Consider the following 6801-nt stretch of genomic DNA (forward strand, 5'->3'; position numbering starts at 1 on the left):
TGTTGATCTCTCTAAGAATAAGCCAGATGGTTCCCGTGATAAGTGATCAGCTCTCCTGGAGTTTTTGAAACAGAAAAAGACAGATGCCTGCGTGCCTCTTGCCAGGACCCATCTTAAGCTCAGGCAATGAGTGCAAACGCTTAGGGAGGTTGTGTTCAGGGGATTCTCTCCATCCAGGCTTAACAACTAATCTTCCCCATCAGCGTTGTGTCCTGAAGGGGAGACATCTTGCTTTCTGACAGCATGTCCCAGCTTAAGGGCATTACAAATCATAAGGTCAGCCTTTATAATTGGATCAGACCTTGATATTGCTTTGCTCATCTGTGCATTTATATTAACATCTCGTTTTGCAGACAGCTCATCTGATCAGTGCTCACTACCTCAGCTCGTGTTTGCACACCTCGGCAATTGAGACCACTGATAGGATCGACGAAGTGTTTTAGCAGTGGAGAAAGCTTGATCTGGGGAGAGATTTTGCTGGGGTGAAAAATCCCACAGCACCCAGGCTGGGGAGTGAGCGGCAAACATAGGAGGCTGAAAAGCTTTGTTTCTCAGCCACTGGTCTGCACAGCACATGCCGACCACCCGCCAAGCACCTCTTCCTGCCCTCAATACAGAGATCAAGATCTCCACAAGAGAGGGGGAAAGAAAGTAACAGTGTTTATCTGCTGAGTGCTTGTTAATTTGTTTCTACCTTAGCTTCTACTGATGACTGTACAGAAAGCCTCAACTCCGCATCATTAAACACAATAAGTGTAAGCAGGGGAATTGCTGTATCTGTGCAGGTAAAAAGAATGGGGTGGAAGAGGACAGAGAAGCAAGGGTGTAAAATTAGCGATTGAAGCTAAGCTTGGTTCTTCCCAAAAACAGTTCGAAGGCAGCAGTTTGGTCCCCTAGCCTACGTCTGGTTCTTCTCACCTGGGAGAAGCTCATAGCCCACACCCTGCTGCACCCCCTATGTAAAACTGCACTTGATCTTAGAGCGTTGCACCAGAATAAGAATGAGCAACAGGTAGCCATGCACTCCACACACACACAAAAAAAAAGGTAAATCGGTGAATCTCCAATTCTTTTATTTACATGCCTCTATTTTGGCTCACAAAGGATGCCCGTTCCCTTCGACGACATTTACGTAGTCTCTTCAGGGCAAAAAATCGGAGCTGCACCTCCAGGGAAGGGAATTAGATCCATAATGCTGACTCAGCCTGCAATTTCACAGAATTAAACAGCCAGAAAGAAATCATTAAGCTGAAGGAGCCCAAAAAGTATGTGACTACATATGCCAGGCACTCATCTCCTCATCATTAAAATATATACACACCTATCAGTACACAGTTTGTTATCTCTGACCAAGGTATTATTTCACAGGCCAGCTTGCCACTTCATCATTCAGATGTCACTTTAAATCTAGAGAAAGTGCACAGAGGAAATTGAGAGGGCACTAGACTTAAAGTAAGTGCCTGGTCTGCCCTCACTTTCCTGGGAAGTTGTGCATATGTGTTGCCTGTGCTTTGTAATCAGTGTGGCTTCTATTGTGCTATTAATTTAAAAGAGAGGCCTTACTCAAAAAGAAATTTAAACCTGCAAATTTCCTTCTTGCATCTTTTGTAAAAGTAATCTCCATTTTGTTGTGTTACCCTGCATGATTTTAATGGTAGGTTTCTATCAGTGAGCTACATGCCGAGGCTTAGCAAGACTATTCACATTGCATTCATCACTGATCCATTTTTTTCATGATTTCCCAAGAAATCAAGGCTTTCGTAATTATAAACTCTAATAATAAACACAGTCCTTCTATCCCTCAGAAAAATTCTGATCCTTTCACTTGACTTCAATTAAATTTGACAGAATCAAAGCTAACTGACTGACCACAAGTTTCCTAAAAGGCAGCATCTGGGTACCAATGCCACCCAGCCTGTTGGTCCCACTACTCAAAATTCAGAGGAGGAATTTGATAACCAAGTTGAAAAACATTCACAAAATAGATCTTCATGCACAGTATCTCCCACTTTGATGTGGAAAAAAAAAAAAACCAAACAACAGAGCCACACACAAGTAGATATCTTTAGTCTTAGCTACAACAAACATTCTGGGCAGCTTGTCTAGCAGTGGCGTTGAATACACAGCGCTCGGAAAGTTGCCCTCTGTTCGTTCATTTAGAATAACAATGGCAACTGCTACAACTCTAAACCAACATCCTCTTCATCCTAAATAGTGAATTAAGCCCCATTTAAAATGACTTCTCAGCGCGTAATTTGTGTGACATCATCAGAATCTTAAGGAAAGCAGACAAGTCTCACCTGGGGGTCTTACTGTTGCAGAGATAACTTTGACCTCAGGTTAGAACTCTTTTTCACAACCAAGGCTTAAATCCTGATGCCTTGGACCCTCCTCCCGTTGACAGACCTATTTTGCACTTGAAAGGAAGCACCAGCAACAGTATCACTCAATCGATCAAAGAACCTTTTCCATTTGGCAATGCAAAAACAACAAAAAAAAAAAAAAAAAAGGAAAGAAAAGTTAAAGAGGCCTTAAAGTAAGTGTTAATTTGGACAAGAGCATGCATTTGATTTTTCTCCTGCTTTTCTATTGATCTGCCCTTTCAAGAATATTTCATATTCATAAGCACTGCATATTTATTAAGACACTTCGGCTTTTCTTTGTTTCCAAATCACAGAAAATTAATTTGAGACAGTAGGGAAAAAAATATCCTAGAGGGATATATTTTTGCCCCCTAAATAACTCATTTTTTTTCCCCAAAGCATTTAAAATTCAGAAACGTTTCCAGGGCTGAACAGCTGCTGAAGAGTCAAACAATATGTATTTAGTAGTGTTTATTGTTTAAAAGTAATGTTTTAAAAACACACATCTAGGATGGAAAACCAGAGTTCAGTGAGCATCACCAAGCTCTAACAGATACTTTCCGAGCCCCCACCAAGTGCAGAGAGGATGTCCATGATTGTCCCTTCCCAGCAGCTTCAAAGGGGGAAAGTTAGCAGAAATCTCAGAGCTGGTGGCAACAAGGAAGGAACCTATTCTGTTATCAAATACTTGCAGCGACTGCACTCAGTCAGGCAGTCAAAAACACGCCTACTCAGATAAGGGTATCCCTGCAAAGAAATCTCTTGACACTGCTTTGACATATTTACGTTCTTCCACAATTACTCAGCTGCAGTAACATCTAGCTCAGTGTCAGGCACAGGTCCTCAGTCCTACGCTGGGAAAGGAGACAAGACGTTGCCCAACAAAGTAACTCATCTGGGTTAAGGAAGGCAGCCTTGCTCTGACCCAGTGTGCCATGGGATAGGGCAAGAGTCAAAGTGCATGGAGATTCAAAGCCTCGGGGGTTTTAAGCAGGCAATTAAAATATTAGTTTCATGTGCAGAGTAGATAGCACACCCCTGAATTTACTGTGAGATTATGCTACCCATAAATCCTGTTAGCCTGGATTTATCAGGACACCTGCTATCTACTAGCCCGGTAAAATCAGTAAAGTATTTATTTTCTTTAATTAATTGAGGTAAACTGAAAATAGCCTGTGTCAAATTTGTCTTCATCACTTCAAAAGAAAGGCAAAGAGACATCAGAGTTCGACGACAATTTTAAATGGGGGAAAGTATTCCTGCGATGCAGCAGAGGAGCAGAGATTGCAGCAGCATCCCTTGGCAATACATACCACCCTCCGCAAAGCAATAAACAGCCATCGCCTGAAGCCCACCCAAACTCAGGAGCTTGGAAAACCTCCCTCGTAAGTCCAGGATGAAGAAACGCCTCCCACCTGCCCAGGTACCCTGCTCCGTTACGGAAAGGCAGCCTCTCGGCAGTGGCACCGCCTCATCCAGCCCTCAGCATCCCACTGCAGTCACTGGCTTGGGGATCCGGCCCTCACCAAGCCTGTAAGGGGGATCCAGCTACCCGACGTCCCCCCATAGTAGGGGATCTACTTCTGCAATCCTAAAGCGGAGATCCCGACCCTATGTCCCTTAACGAGGGTCCTGCCTCTGCCATTCAATTCGGGAAAAGTCCAGCCTAGACGGTCCCGGACAGAGGATCCTCACCCCTAGACCCTAAATCGAGGGTACTTCCCCCTCCCAGCTCCGCCACCGCTAACACCGCCCGGGTCCGAATGGGGGCCGCCCCCCCGTGAGCCTCGACTCCGCCCGGAGGATCGGAGCGGGTGCGTGTGGTTCCGCCCGTGAAGGCATACGGGAAGCGCGGCGGGGACCGGCGGAGCCCCCGGCGTTGCCACCAGTGTCACCGCGTGGGCTGTGGAGAGCGCGGCGGAGCCCACGCAGTCACCGCCGGGGGCAGGGGATGGGGGGCTCGCGTGGGGCTGATGGGAATGATGAGGAGCCGGAGCCGGGCGGGAGAACGGGGGGCACGGCCCCGCGCGCAACTTTCCGCCGCGCCGAGGGACCCCGCCAGGCGCGCCGGCGGTGGTATCGTATGCAAATACGCAGGCTGACGTCAGAGATCATGTGGGGTTTGGCGTAGATCCCCGCCGATCGAGGGCTCTTTTTTTTTTTTTTCCTCTCTTTTTTTTTTTCCCCTTTTTTCCCTTTTTTTTTCCCCTTTCCCTTTCCCTCCTCTCTCCTCTTTTTCCTCCGCGGCGGGGCCGGGGCGGGCGCGTGCGTGCGTGCGCGCGTGGCGGAGCGCGCGTGTTCCCCCCGCGGGCCGGCGCGGCGGGGGCGGGCGGGGGGCGCGGGGTCCCGCAGCCGCGGGCTGCCGCGGCGGCGCGCGGAGCGGCGCGGAGCGGCGCGCGGAGCCCCGGTGCCGCTCCGCCCGGGACAGTCGGTGCCGCCGCCCTGTGCGCAGGTAGGAAACTTCCCGGGCGGGCCCCCCACCCCCCCAGCCCCGGTGGCGCGGCGCTGCGCTGCGCTGTCGTCCTCGGCCGCCGTACCCCCCCCACCCCCCCCTACCCCGCACACATCAGGCAGTCGCTGCCGCTCACGCCCCGGCTGCTCGCACCCAACTTTTTCTCCCTCAAAAACTGTCCGGTTCTCGGGACTCCGGCGGGGCCAGGACGTGGGGGGGTCAGCGAGGGAGAAAGCCGAGGGGTGGGAGCCGTGGGGGTTTTCTGGGTGGGCTTTTAATCTTTTGAGCTATATTTTTAGTTTTTCGTCATGCAGCCTCTTCTCCCAACCCCCCTTTGCCCCCCGCCCTCCTGCCCGCTCCCCGCCGCCTCTAGATCGCAAGTTTGGGTGAAAGGGGGGAAGGCAAGAGGAGGAAGGGAAAGGGGGGGGGGGGGGGTGTTGGAAAAAACATGTCTACGTTTGTCTATGTCGACATCAGCAACACAAAATATGGCGTCCGCTTTCGACAGGGCGTTACGTAGAGGCGAGCTGGGCGATTTTGTCAGTGCGGTCTTTAAAAAGGAGCCGCTGGCTGCCGGAGAAGGGGGGTGGGACGAGCAGCCCCGGGGGTGCTGCTGGCTCAGGAGGGGGCCCGGCCGCTGCCACTCGTGGCTTCGCAGCCGCACTTGGCAGCAATCTCTTCTGGTTTAATTTTGGATTAATTTTTATTTTCTGCCCGTCCCCCCTGTTCCCACACACCCCCCCCCACCATCCCCCACCTTGTCAGCTCCCCCGTGACGCCGTGGCCGTGGCGAAGGAAGGGTCTCGCTGCTTCCTGCCCCGCCGCTGCCCGTCAGTGCGGCGACCCCGAGTCGGGACCGCGGCGAGGCAGAGCCGAGCACCCCTCTCCATCCCTTCTTCGGCCTCTGCGAAAGCCTCTTCCTCCCCGTGGCATTTTGCTTTCCCCGGGATGGGGAGGTTTGGGGAAACTCGACCTTCGGCACATTGCGCTCACTTTCAAACATTGTTTTTAGGAGGAATGACTTTCCTTTTTGTTTCAGCTGCTTTCCAAAGCTGTCACACAACTGTCTCTTTTTATTTTCCACTTCTCTCTCTTTCTGTGGGAAAAGGGAGACAGCAACAGAGACACTTTTTTTTCCCCGTCCCCTCTTTGCTAGGAATAAAGCTGGGAAGTGGAGTTGGGATGAGTCCGTCTGACTTTGAGGGATCCCTCTGATCACCACTTTCCTGAACCCTTTAGTTCTCTTCACACCTGGGAATGCTTTCTTTGGGAGATAGCCTATTAGGCTAACACAGCCCTAGTATTTCTCTTTGGGATTCTCAGAATCTCTCTGATGGATGCTCCTCATCCTCTCAGGGCAGGTGCTCATTTTAAACCCTGGGAGCTTGCAAGGGCCCTGCACTGCAGGGGAGCTCAGCGAAAGTTTTGGCTTGGGAGATGGAGAGCAGAAGTGGGGTAAGCACCCAAAGAGGCAGCAATGGAAGGGGAGGACTCTTTCTGGGTAGGCAGGTGTCTTGGTGGCCAGGATTTCTGGGCATCAGCACCTCCTACCCACCAGGTGCTGAAGCAGAGGTGCAGGGAGCAGCAAGTGAGGGTGGCAGAGCATACAGTACCTGGTGAAGTTGCACCTCTGGATGCAACTCCCTTAGCAATGCCAAGGTTGCATTGTACACCTCTTGTCTAGGCAAAATTGGTCTTTCCCATTTGATTTTTGTCCAACAAGTATCAAGGTCCCAGTCCAGGAAAATACTTTTAAACATCCTTTAGTGCAGCAAATAAAGTCATCCCAACAAAAAAAAGCACCAACCTTTTACAAACCGTGACTGAGAACTGAAATGTCAAATGCCTCAGCGTAGTTCTTTTACAGCAAATGATGGTAAATCATTGCTGCTCTCTGCTTCATCGTCCTGCTCACCTACAAATAATTCACATGTAGTTAGTCAATGAGTTGCCTTTTCTGCTTTTTAAAAAACTACAGATTAAACT

At 50.1% G+C, this 6801-nt stretch overlaps 1 long non-coding RNA gene across 1 annotated transcript; it reads right to left on the bottom strand.

Annotated features, from left to right (window-relative positions):
- Positions 1 to 1056: 1056 nt before the first annotated feature.
- LOC135181231 (uncharacterized) lies at positions 1057 to 5825 on the bottom strand. Its single transcript, XR_010304780.1, has 3 exons — positions 5573 to 5825; positions 2301 to 2463; positions 1057 to 1205 (listed from the first exon to the last, which is right to left on the bottom strand). It is a non-coding gene; the product is annotated as an uncharacterized LOC135181231 (long non-coding RNA).
- Between the last annotated feature and the right edge of the window lie 976 nt (positions 5826 to 6801).

The sequence above is a fragment of the Pogoniulus pusillus genome, chromosome 14, assembly GCF_015220805.1.
Source record: "Pogoniulus pusillus isolate bPogPus1 chromosome 14, bPogPus1.pri, whole genome shotgun sequence".
Lineage (NCBI taxonomy): Eukaryota > Metazoa > Chordata > Aves > Piciformes > Lybiidae > Pogoniulus > Pogoniulus pusillus.